The sequence below is a fragment of the Castor canadensis genome, chromosome 2 (genome assembly GCF_047511655.1).
Source record: "Castor canadensis chromosome 2, mCasCan1.hap1v2, whole genome shotgun sequence".
Lineage (NCBI taxonomy): Eukaryota > Metazoa > Chordata > Mammalia > Rodentia > Castoridae > Castor > Castor canadensis.
In genome coordinates, this window is record NC_133387.1 from 40,363,888 (window position 1) to 40,377,681 (window position 13,794).

Below are 13,794 nucleotides of genomic sequence, written 5' to 3' on the forward strand. Positions count from 1 at the left end.
TATTTACCTTTTCGTGATCTTTATTTACATGAAACTGCTAATTCTCATCTTCAATGTACTTGCCGATAGCTGCTCTTAATATTAAAGCACAAGTGTTTAGAGAAAGACTTAGACTGATGCCACAGTTTGAATCATAAATGGCTTTGTGGATTTCTTGCATGAATTCCATATGAGAGCATTAACATAACACATATCCTGGAAAAGCAAAGGTCATACCAAAAAAATGGGTAAGCTTTAGGTTTTTAAAAATATGGAGTCAAACCCAGAGAAAGAAAGAAAGAAGGAAGGAAGGGAGAAAGGATGAAAGAAAGAAATACAGGCAACTGTAGCATAGTAGAAAGAACCCCAATCCAGGAATAGAGAGAGTTAGACTTTGGCCCATGGATTCCACTAGCAGGGTTGTAGTAATTGTACAGCCATGTAGGTCATGCACTGGAAACTTAGAAAAGCACTCATAGAATCTAAACTTTAACCAGTCAAGTCCTAGATCTCAGGTTCTTCATTCACAAAATGAGAGAATTGGAACAGATGACTTCTAGACTTCTCTACCTTTGGAATTATAGCCACCTTCTCTGTGTATTCTCAATCATTGTATTTGTTAGTTCTGCTTTTCAGAGAACTTCCTAGAGCATTTGGTGACAAATTGTTAATAATGTTCATGATACACTTAATCAGTCTACATGAGAGGAAGTGAAGTTATTTTCTCAGGCATATTTTATAGGGATGAAATGCAGAAGTGAAATGCTATCAAGTAAGGTAAGTCATTGATTGCAAGAAATTTTTAATGTACTTAAGTCTTCCTAAATTTCATTCTTATATCCTAATATGTACAATTTTCCACTAATCAAAAATGAGTCAAGGAAATAGTGGTGTAGACATACATAAAAATAGTACAAAAAATAGCAAGCACAAATGATACAGGAGAAAATCATAGAAATAGTGCACTATTATTTGTCATTTATTTTGCTATTAAATTTATCAAAGCTACTGGGTTCAGATTGTCCAAAGAAATAGCTTTGTTAGCATCTTTTAGTGCTACTCTTCTAAGTCCTAAATCAATATAGAGAGCGTTGAGAGTAAGTATATTTTTCAATAGTCTCTCATTACTTTTTATTCCCCAGGGGAACCCAGATAATAAATGCAGATAACATCATGATTAATATTCACTTATGTGGCATGTTCAGAGATGGTAGCAGTTCACCAGAAAGATACTATTGGACATGCTGAAATTCCCATAGATCCATAAAGTGAAGAAAAAATTCTAAATGATAATGAGTCACTGGGGTGATCTAAACAGAGTTGATGGTAAGAATCCTATATACTCAGGCTAGTCTAAGAGAGTTGGCTTTGGACATGGCTTCTATTGTAAACAAACATTAGCAGATATAAAAGGATTAGGGAAAAAAGAAAGTAAAAGAGTATTCTCAGCTGGGCATGGTTGGATACACTTGTAATCCCAGTACTCAAGAAGTTGAAGCAGAAAGACAATGAGTTCCAGGCCAGCTTGGGCTACATAGTGAGACTCTGTCTTGATAAGACAAAGCAGAACAAAACAAAGCATTATTCTCTGTGGAAAACTGACTTTAAAAATCTCTTACTTTTTTGAACCAACAGAAAAGTATTAAAATGGTAATAATTCTTTGAGAAAAGCTTCATAAGATATAACTATTTCCTTCTGAAATGTAATTATTTTAACTGCTTGTATAGTTGAAACTGTTTAACTAGGAATGGAAGGGGAGATTATCAGTGGCCTTTGCCTCCTGTGTTATTGTATGAGTCTGTCTATTGCTGATTTACAAATCAATACAATACAAAGAACCTGGCCAGGACTGGGTTCTTATATGGAGGCCCAGTTAAGAAAGAATCCATGTCTCCATTCATAGTGATGTTGAAATTATTCATTCCTGTTTCCTTATGGAAATAGGCTACAGGATTCAGGGAGGCCTACTTGTTTAAAACAGTAAGGGGGGTGTGGGGCAGATGCTAACAAAACAGATTCTAAAATAACAATGCCATTTTAGGACTGACACTTCAGCACCTTGTGCATAATCTATTGGTTTGAATCAAGTTGCAGATTCTGCCTGCACTTGGGGAGGTGACTGTACGAGAAGACAGTTATCACTGGGGTCACTTTAGAGTCTCTTAGCCACAGTTCACTCCTTGGCAATGAATGATTCACATACAAAATAGAAATTTGCCCTCCTGAAATCCTCAAGTCTCATTCCATGGTAGCAGCAACTTGAAGTCCAAACTTTCATGGTCTAACTCAGGTCTAGGTGCAGATGAGCCTCTTGGGTATGGTCTGTTAACTACAACTCCCTAGAAAAACTGTTCTCCATGCATGGACCTGTGAAACTAAAGAGAAATGTTATCTATCCCCACATACCCTCCAATGCAACAGTATGATATGTGTGGGACAAAAGTTATAGGGTCCTGGACCCCAAAAGGGGACATAGAAGGTAAAAGAGAGTTACTGGTCTATATCACTTTAGAAATCAACCTGATCTGACAAATTAGGAGCTCCTTTATGTTTCAAATGCTGAAAATAATTTTCCATGCTTCTCAGTCTCAGCTTCTGAGCTCTTGATTCTGCCTTTAAGTAATCTTTTCTTTTTCATAAGTGATGGCACCAGCTAGTTTTTGCAGCCTGCTTCCTGCCAGGAAAATATTGGGAGTCCAACAGGTTCCTTCCATTTTGTCCCTTCTCAGTTTCTTTCTATCCAAGCTGGAAGTGTTTCCACAGATACAATTTTCTCAAAAATTGTAGGTCTCCCATGGATTTCAGTGAGATTCATGGCTAGGTAAAATCCACATCTAGAGTTGTTTTCTAATTCGTCAGTCTTGGGCTCCTGTTGAGATGGTTGAAGAACCGTAAAAAGTTTTTTTGGGTGGGGGGTTGTAAATGAAGTTTATTAAAAGTTAGGGAAGAGACACACAAAAGGAAGCATGTCAGAGCCCAGATGGAAGCCGGAAGCCAAGAGAGCGTGTTTCTGCTCTTCAGGTGCTTTTAAAACCTACTATAACCAATGGGGAGGTGAGGACCAGCTGATTCTCATTCAATACTCAATGAGTGGGAAGAGGCATGGGGGTTCCCGGCCAGGTGCGGATGGTCCTGAGCCAAAGCATGGGTAATCTAAGATACAATACTCTTTGCTATGAGTCCCAAACTTTCCCTACTTTAGCCTGCATCAAATTCCCCCTGAGAGACAATATTCTAAAATATTCTGTTTTGGGGCTCCTGAAGGGGGGTGGTCCATCTTCAGTATCTGCTTCAAGCTAACAAGGGGAGCAGACCCTGCCTACAAAGGAAAATTGTCTCCTCTATTTCTTTCTCTTGGGAGTCATCTGGACACAAGGTGTCTGAATTATTGTTCATTACAATTAAGGTTCCTCATGGAGATGTGGGTTGTTCATGGAGAGCTCATTCATTTGTAGGGATCGATAGCCTTGTTGCCTCATGATTTGGGTTGTAAAGACTTTTATTCAGGAAGAGATAACTCGAATTAGAAGGTATGACCTGAACATTAACAGTGATAGGAGCATCAGAAGGGGCCCTGTCAGGTGTGGCAGGAAGGATAAAGTAATTTTGAAAAGAGACAGTCTTATGAAGAACCACAAGCTTAAGCTTCCCAGACTCTGTGTTTTGACTGAGAGGATCTGTGAGCAATACCCACCCTAGATCTTTTGAAAAGGTCCTTTGTGTGAATCATATCATTACTATTATTATTATTAATTGTTATTATCATCTTTCTGAGATTTTAACAACAGAATGTACAGTCATCCTCAACCTCAACTTTTTCTCTAGACCAAATTGTCTTAATTTTAGCATCTTTTGTCATTTGGAGAGGCAGAGATTTTTCAAAATCATCAAGTCCTTGTTCCTTTTTATTTAACCTCTTTTTCCAAATGTATCTTTCCCCTCGCATAGTTTTAAATTAGTGTCTTCAATACTTTGATTGGGAAATTTCCTTAGCTGTAGTTTCTGTTTTTCAACATAAGTATTGGAAACAACCTCTCTAGCTTGATGCTTTTGTATAACAAGAATACTATTTCCTCCATTTTCCAGTAGCATAATCTTCACTTTTTTGGAACTTTCCAACAGGTTCCTAAAAGTCCACATTTTACTAGCAATCTGTCTGAAGCAACTCTGTTCTTCTTTATCATGATGCTCAAAATTTCTCTAGCTTCCTCTTGCTGCCTGGTTTCAAAGCCATTTTGACATTTTTAGTGTTTGTTACAGCAGCATCCCACACCCAGATACCAATATCTGTTTGTTTCCTATTGGTGCATGCCAAATCATCACCAACTTAATGGCTTAAAACAACACATATTAACTGTCTTCCAGTTTTTGTGGGCCAGTAGCATGGGCACGACTTAGCTAGATCTTCCCCTTCAAGCCTCCAAAAGCTGCAATCAAGGTGTTGGCTAGGATTGCATTCTTATTTATCTAGCTACTCAATTAGGAAAAAATCCACTTCCCTACTCACATGGTTTTGGGCAACATTTAGTCCCTGTGGTTATAGAATTCATGGCAACTTAGTTTTTCAAGATCACCAAGTGGAAAGAAAGAGTCTGCTAGCAAGACAGAGTATTATGTAACATAATGTAATCCTGGGATTACATCACCTTTTCATATTCAAAGGGTTAGGATCAAGTCATAGGTTCTACCCACATTCATGGGGAAAGAGTTTCATTAAACCAGGAGGCAGAGATCATACAGTCCACCTTGGATCTTCCACTGTTCCCAAAAATTTACTAATTCTCTTCTCTGTGGCTTCTCACATCCTATTTTTTCCCATGGAACAAAAATATTAGAAGTCTCTCAAATATATCATACACTTTCACATCTCTGTCTTTGTTTTCCAGTTTCTTCTAAATGGAATAGTATTTCATCTACCTCTAGTTGTCAATGCATGGGCTTGTTAAGTTTCTTAATATTCAAAAATAGAAGTCAGCTTTGCCCTTAACTCACGTTTGTCAAAATAGTGGTTTCTACTTAATAAATAGCATAGATTCTCTATAATTTAGGTTTTTAGCAGAAAAATAGAACTTGGTCATATCTGATAGAAAAAAAACACATTCATAGGAAGCTATAGGTTCTCTATGCATATTTAATTTTATTCTTGACTCATTAGCACCTCCTGGTTCCTGACCTTGAGTTCAGCCCCTCTGCATTCCCAGTGTGGCTCCCTTCTCTGTGGCATTAGAACTGCTCTGTGACACCCTATGTGGCATTAGCATTCCTTGTGAATATTCAGTGCCCTTCTTCCAGGTAAAGTCTGGGCTGGAGATGTGGACTCTCCTCTCCCAGCTTTTCCTCTCTCCAAAGTTCCTCACTTAGGAAAACCAGAGTTATCCCTTGGGAGAATCAAATTAGCTTTATCTCCATTCTACCCTATATGATTCATTAACTTACTCAGCTAATGTATCCTGAGTCCTTACTGTCTGTTAGGTGCTCAATATGCACTGGTGTCCACAACATGGTCCCCATCCTGAGTGACTTATTATGCACTAAGGGAGACAAATGTAAGCATATAATGGCATGTGTTTGTAATGTACTATAGAAAAGATATTCAAGCCAAGGTTTGTAATTGTGCAAAGGTCTTTCAGACCGATTAACTAGAAACAAGTTACTGTGTCTAAATTAGATGTGACGTACATAAGAAAGGGGTGACAGAGTTACTAGAGTCAAAGACTCTTTGCCTTGAAAGCAAGGCACTGAATTGTCACAAAAAGTGGCCAGTTACTAGCTTTTAATTTTTAAATGAAGCAAAATTTAGACTTTATCCTACAGACAGTGAAGAACCATAACAGAGTTTTTAATATGAAAGTAAAATTTTTTAAATAAAAGTTGTTTGAGGAAGGTGGTAGGTAGAAACCTATAAAAAAGTGAGTACAACATTTCAGGTATAGAAGTAAAAAGGGTCTTGACTCAAAAGTCACTTGAGAGGTTCAGTTGACAGAAGTGAAAGCCTCCAGATGAAGGGAGAGGAACCTGGAATTACTCTGAGGTGTTTCTCTTCAGTAAATGCTGGGAAGATGGAAACATAGTTGAGAGGAGGAACAGAGGAAGAGGTTCAGGCTTGAGATGAAAAGCTCAGGAATGTGGACTCTTGAGTGAAATGATACAGTGTCAATGTTTGAACTCAGGCTATTTGCCCATTCTCTACTTAGCCTATGGAAGTGGGTGTCTCTTCAACTTAGGTTTTAGGAAAACACAGAAAATGATTTTCATTCATCTTCCAAGGATAAAAGCCTTTGATTTAAGTACATCTGTCTTGGTATCTTAGCATAGTTTTCCTAAGTGATGAAAAATTAGTGAGCACTCTTATAAACAGTAGTGCTACTTTTGAACCTCTGGGCTTAAGTTGATATGAAGATACTACTTCAATGCATTTTTAAGATTCCAGTCCCTTAATCAGGCCAATTGCTTGTGAGTTATGAACTATTAAAATATTTGAGTATAGGAAGCTCATGCCATTTACAATAATGGTTCTTGTAAAACTGCTTATATAAAATTTATAAAATTAACAGTTGCATGCTTATAATATCAGCACATGGTTGGCTGAGGTAGGATTGTGAGTTCAAGGCCAGCCTGGCCTATAAATTCTCCAGTGGAAACTTATTTTCATGGAGGAAACTGGTTTGTTAGCTTGAATGTTAGTATCTGTCAAATTCAGAAATCACTCATCTTACCATATACTGCATGAGAAAATGCATCTTATCACATTCTGCATGAGAAAATGCCATTCTTGAAGATATTGGTGTGTGAAAAAAATTTCACATTTATGTTGAACATTATAGTCATTCTGGAAATAAGGGAATAACAGCATTAATATGCTATGGATGAAATAATTTTTATTAAAACATTCTAACACTACTGCAGAATATTTGGAAATAGAAGGGAAAACCTAACAATGCTGTAATGAATTTCTTCATCAACCAGCAATGCTTTTCCCTTATTTTAGTTTACTCTTTAAGATAAAATTTCAATTAGAAATTTTATTTTAGTTTTATATAAGAGCACAAATTCCCTTTATTTGCTTTTCATTAGTTTAAATCCTTGAGGGGTACAGCATCACATAGACTCTGTGTCCAATGGACTTGGCAGGAAGGTTGCTTTGAAATTGGGCCTGAACAATGCCATTGTTTCCATGGGCATGAGTGGCCTTTCCCCAGTGGCTCTAGTTGTGTTTGGTTTGCTGCCAGGAGTCACTGTATTGGTTTTTGCTTTGTACACTTGAGTACATCTCTTGTGCAAGTAGAATTTGGTTTCATCTTGGGTATAAACACCTTCAGTTTTAAGAAGAACTGTGAGCTCCCTTTGGTTTCTGAGAACCCACTTATAACCAGCAAAAATAGCCTTGCACCACAGCCTTCTGAACACGTTTGCTTTTTAGGAGTCCTGTTCCCAGCAGACTTCCACAGGCTACAAGATGGCAGCCAGAGCTTTTTATGGCTTTTGGTTCATACTGCCACACTGCTTTTTAGAAAGATTGCATCAAGGGCTAGTGGCTCATGTCTTTAATCTTAGCTACTTGGAAGGCAGAATGGAGATCATAAGGATCACCACTTGAGGCCAGTTCAGGCAAAAAGTTAATGAACCCCATTTCAACCAATAAGATGGACCCAAGCTAGTTGGAAGGTGTAAATAAGAGGATCACAGTCCAGGCCAGGCTAGGCAAAAAATGAGAGACCCTATCTGAAAAATAACTAAAGCGAAAAGAACTTGGGGGGTGTAGCTTAAGTGGTAGAGTGCTTGCCTATCAAATGTGAGGCCCTGAGTTTAAACCCCAGGACTGCAAAAAAAGAAAAAGTACATCAATTTTTCTTCCTACTTGCAAGTTATAAAAGTAGCGTTTTCAATTATATTCTTTAACACTTATATCCAAACATACTTATATCCAAAGTATCTTTTCAATTATATCCTATAACTACTTTCAGTGGGAAATTAGGTTAATTTATCTTAACTTGCATTCTATAATTACTAGGCACAACAGATATTTTTATTATTTTCTTAATGGTTGCATTATTTCTTCAATGAATTTGTATTTACGTGTTTCCCAATTATATTGACATAGAATTTTAATTATAATTGAATGTACATCATATGTAATATTTACCTCTGATTGGTTAATGCATATTAAATACTTTTCTATATCTGTTTTTTCTTTGGTGGTATAATGTTTAAGACAAATTTAATGATAAACTGGATTACTATACATTAAAAACCCCTCACAATTATCTAACAGTATTTTTATACCATAGTGGCATTTGGTTCTTTATTTTAAATTGTAACCCTTATTTGTCTTGACTGGATTCTACAAGATTAACCCCAAGACTTTTCCTATTCTTTTAGAGTTGAATTTTGCTATCATCCCAAATTTACTTCCTATAACTGCATTTACAAACAACATAAAATATCGAGAGGCTACAAAAGGAACTTCAATATGAACTACACATTAATAAAAACCAATTCAATCCTACAGATTACAATTTTTCAAATACATTTAACAGACTCAAAATTATAGTCAACAGTAAATATGCTTTCAAATCACAAATACACCACAGAAAAATTTATGGAGATAGAAAATAAACATTTATTTTAGATGCATCCACAAATCAATACTATCTACAAGATCTCTCCATTTGTATAAATGTGGTCAATACCTGTGGGAAACAACAAGGTAAATTGGGAGCAGGTGTATTCTATAGTCAGAAAACCCGAGTTCAAATCTTGGCTTTGCTAATTAGCAGAAGTAGGTGAACTTAACCGCAGTAAGCCACATCTGTTTGCTCATCTATAAAACATAATAGCTTCATCTGTTCAGCACTGGAGCTTTCATTCTTATATCACCACTATAAGGCAGGACTCACGGCTTCCATTTTTCAGGGAGATGACCTCGGACCTCTTTATTGTAATAATTATCCTACTCACAGCTTCCTTTCCCCCATTACCCTCTCCACAGCATATCTGATATACTATTCACCAGTTAGTTCATATGTTTACTGTCTTTATAACCCCACTAGAAAGTAATCTGTGTGAGAGCAAGGATTTTCTTTCTTCCCCTTCTCTTTCTCTAACGCCTAGAAAAATATACTCAATAGATATTTCTTGATGATGGATAAGTGAACTATGACACTACTTTTAAGCCAGGTTTCACATTTTTTTTACTATTTATAATTGCTTTGAAATGATTTTTGTAGTTAAAAATTATTCTAAGTGATACAAGAAAACTGTTTTTTTAATTTGTTATTGAATTGGCACATGAGAGAACTTTTTTGACTTTAGCAATATGCTTGAATTCCTCTTACACATTTTCAAAATGCTATCTCTTTTAGAGTGTCAAATCTTTCCAGTTTATTTTGAGTTGAGATTAAACATTAAAATACCAAGGGAAGGGTGTAGGAGGGTGAATGTAGTGGAAATATTATGTACTCATGTATGAAAATGGAAAAATGAGAACTGTGAAACTATTTCAGGAATGGAGGGAGGGAGGAATAAAGGAGAATGATGGAGGAGGTGAATTCAACTATGATATACTGTAAGAACTTTTGTAAATGTCACAATGTTCCTCCAGTATGACAATAATATGATAATAAAAAAATTCTGAAAAAAGACATTAGATTATTCAGTCAGTACAATCCTTAGATATCATGCTGACTGATCTGGTGGAACTCTCCACGTTGGACACTAAAGCTTCTCTTAGCATGAATCTCTAAACCACCCTCAAATACAGTTTGTGCATTATTCTACAAAATTTTAAAAAAGAGTACACATTTTGATCTTATAAACCCATGTGGGAAAAAGGATGTGAAAATAATTTTCTCAGACGATCAAGATGAAACGAAGAAAGCTGAACCTGTTTCCCTGCTCTACTACTTAACAGCTGTGTGACTTTCAGTATGGTATTAATCTCCCTCTGTCTGGCTTTCCATGCTTATACATTGAAATATTTACCTTGTGAAGTTGTGAGGATTGAATGAGATTATCCCGGGAAGTACCAGGCACAATGACTTACGGGATACAGAAACTCAATAAATTTGCTCCTTCCCTCCATTCCTTTCATAATTAAGAGAGTGCAATGGTTTCAGAAGACTGGGTTTGAATCTTACTTCCCACATTACTGGGTGCAGGAGACTGGCACAGTACATAAGCTCTCTGTGCTCTGCTGCACTGATCTGTAGGTGACAGGGGACAGTGCAAGTCACCCATTCTTCTAGAGACTGAGTAAGATAATTCATTGGCAGTGTTTGGCATTGTGCCTAACACGTGGTAAGTGCTCACAGAGAAAGTTTCTTATTAGTAGTAATGAATTTAAAGAAAAGGACATTGAGCCATTGCTAATTTCTCCCCAAGCTTGCACTATTAGACACAAATATCATGTAAAACAAAATTTCTCTTATTAAAACCTACTTTCATTTACATATTTGAGAGTAAGATCATAATTTTAGGAAGTATGGTGGAATTTGTACTTTATTTCCCAATTTCTTTTCTTCTTTTTTTTTTTTTAAGATAACACTCATGATCCTCCTGCCTCAGCTTCCTGCCTCAGCTTCCCAACTAAACTGGCTGAGATTACAGTCATGAACCACCATCCCCAGCTTGCTTTTCAAACTCTTAATAATGAGAACATGTGATCTCTATAACCAGAAAAAATATTTATTTACAAAAAAGAGCACAAGGCAGCACATTCAGAATAGATGGTTTATGACACTGCCTGATATGAATCAAGCCACGTGTTGGTTTCTGGGTTGGAGTATTTTATTTATATGTATGTCATGTTATTGCTGGAACCATGCTATAATTTTGATATCTTTGAAAATTCTAAACGATAGCTCCCTTGGTTTACTTTTGGCACAGAGGTAATCCTTGCAACATTTAATTGCCAAATGGCTCTCTTCAGGAGATTTAGGTTTTACAGAATTACTGCTAAATGAAAAATGACTTATAGAGCTGAAAGATAGACATGATGCCAAAGTACTTAGATTTTTTTCTTTCCTTAAGTACTAAGCTTTGGCTAAGTTCAACCTGGAAAACAGAAGCTTTTTCTGTCACTTAAGTAATGTCATAGTTAAAATAAGTTGCCTGTTTTCCTAATTCTACTGAGAACAGTCCAATGATATGGGCCATATGCTCTAAAGCAAAAGTTTCTATGATCACACTCTATATTGCTCTCTACATGAGACAGCCCCAAACACTTACCCGGCTAGGAGTTTACAAGCTTGAAATGGCAGACTTATGCTTTTACATTACAAACTAGCTCAAAGTTCTCTCTAGAAATAATGGCATATACTTCCCATGAGTTCCTGGATTCTATGAAAATTCTGTTACCTTATATTCCTAAAGGTGTAAGAGCAGATCTCCTGGCTCCCAGGTTTTTAAAAAAATGCATGTATAGCCAAAATGACAGGCAGCATAGATATATAAATCACAAATATGACTCCAACAGCTTACCCTATGTTGATGTGCTAAAATGTACAAAATATACAGAAATCCATTCTTAAAAATCCCATCTACTCATTGACACCATTTGTGATACAAATTAAAAGTCTTTAAAGAAATATACATTTCCAGAAAAAAGTGTGTACTTCATTCTGACTCTAGTGACCCTACATAGGCCTCATCACATCTAAGAGAGGCATCAAAACTCCTTAAGCTTTGGACCAAGCAAAGCAGACACAGTTCAACGCCCCAATTCAACAGAGAAGGTTGGAAAAAAATCTTTTCACTTCTTCTACAGTTAGGGTTCCATAGTGTGTGGCACTGGGTCCTCAAGTTGAGCTATGTGAAAACCAAAAGAGAACATAAGGCTTTTTTTTTAAAAGCTGACTCTGTGTTTCAAAGCCACATCAAATTACATCAGAAGGAGCATGCACCTGGGGGCAGACCTTCTTACCCTCTCAGAAGGCTTCTGTAGTGACAATCACCCAATTATTTTGTGAGTAGAATGAAATGAACCAGGATGAAATCTTGGTCCTTCATCCCTAACATTCTGTGCTTCTCTGACTTGGTTCATGCCTAACCTTTGGCAAAATTTCTGAGGTTTATCCCAGAAATACTTACAGGAACAATAATAATTTTGTGCTTCAAAACAAATAAATGGTAAAATGCCAGAAACAAAATAAAATAAAATTTAAAAACAAGGAAGACAAAATAAAATGTAGTATTAACTACTGTTGTTTATAGTCAATATTTACAATAATTTGATGAAGGTTAGCAATAACCTCCTTTCCCCAAGTGTACTTGTTCTCACTGATCACATTCTCTATCCTCTTCATTTTGTGGTTATCATTTGGGAAAGTCTTTCATGACTGGGGACTTACCCTTCTCTCCTTTTCCTCACATCATTGTGGTTACATTTGACTTTAGCTTCTCTTCCTCCCTCCCCCTGCCTGGCTTAATTCTGTATTTACCATAAAGGTCAGCCACATCTTCTTTTCTGCTCTTCTCTCTATGCACGGTAGACCCTTGGCATCTACCATTATATAGTTTCAAGGAGACCCCCACTGAGGAAAAGCTGAATGTTCAGGGTGCATAGAATTCAGTATTATTCTACAAATACTCCATTCATTTCCCCCATACTCCTGTCCAACTTTCACTACAGACATGTTGCCTTTAAACAAATCCAAAATTTTCACTCTATCATTTACAATGAACATTTTATGTGCCCTTTTTTGGCTTGGGAAGATTACCATAACTTTAACCTTGCTTTTGGGGCAGCATATTTTCACAAAATTAAAGGCAGCAAAATACTCAGCAGATCATATAATAATTTAAACATAATTGATAATAACACAGGATTGACTGAGAACTTCTCCACATCCACTGAGCTGTGTAATGCATGTGCAGGAATTCAAATTTTTTGTTTTTGAAATTTCTTTTTTTGTTGTTGTTGTTTTTTAAATCATACTTGGTCAAAACCATGTGTAATAAATCCATGAACAAGTGTTCACTTGTTTGGAGAAATCCTTATTTTCCCATCTATTAACTATCTGTTCTATGTTAAAGATTCTCCAATACATGTTCATGAAAGGATGTGCCCTTTGCCCCAGCAGATCCCCATAGCAGAAACCAGTAAAGCCAGCACAGGATGCCCCATGCAGGATAAGACAAACAGGATGGGGGCAGGTGGCATGTGAGGAATGTGAGGAATGTGAGCAGATTGCGAAAGACGACTAGAAGTACATGCAAGATGTGCCCTGCCTGCTTGCTAAATGTAACCATGTGCGCGAATACTGACCCTTGAATCTATAGGCTAAGAAGTAATGTACTCTTAAATGGATAGGCTGGAAATGTATGTGGTGTTACAAACTCATTGGCTATGTACTGTGCGGGCTTTTACTGTAATGGCTGGTAGGGGCCTATATAAGATCTTCCCTAAAGAGGCTTGGGGTCTTGTCTGCCCAATCGGACCTGTGCGTCTGTGTGGGAGCTTGACCCTGGCTTGCCAGCTCAATAAACTCTGCTTTGTTGATTGCATTCACACGTGACTCTCTGTCTCTCGGAGGAATAGGATTCTCGTACCCTAACATTTGGAGGTCCCACCGAGATACCCTTTTTCGAGAAGGCAGACCATCCACGAGAAAGCAGAGGTGATTCCAAGTCCTAGGCATTGGGAGAATCTGAGATTCTCATTTGGAGGGAACTAATTGGTAGATGATTGTTCCCGTTTGGGCCACGGCGGGGATTTGGCCAATCCCCAGGGAGAATCATTCTGGGAATCTCGTTAAGGGGACCACAAAGTCCTGCTGGGAGAGGCTTTCCTCTCATTTGGGCTCGAGCATTTCAGG

General features: G+C 37.2%; 1 pseudogene; it reads right to left on the bottom strand.

Moving 5' to 3' along the window:
* Positions 1-7,055: 7,055 nt before the first annotated feature.
* On the bottom strand, positions 7,056-10,216 carry LOC141418017 (large ribosomal subunit protein eL33-like; annotated as a pseudogene).
* Between the last annotated feature and the right edge of the window lie 3,578 nt (positions 10,217-13,794).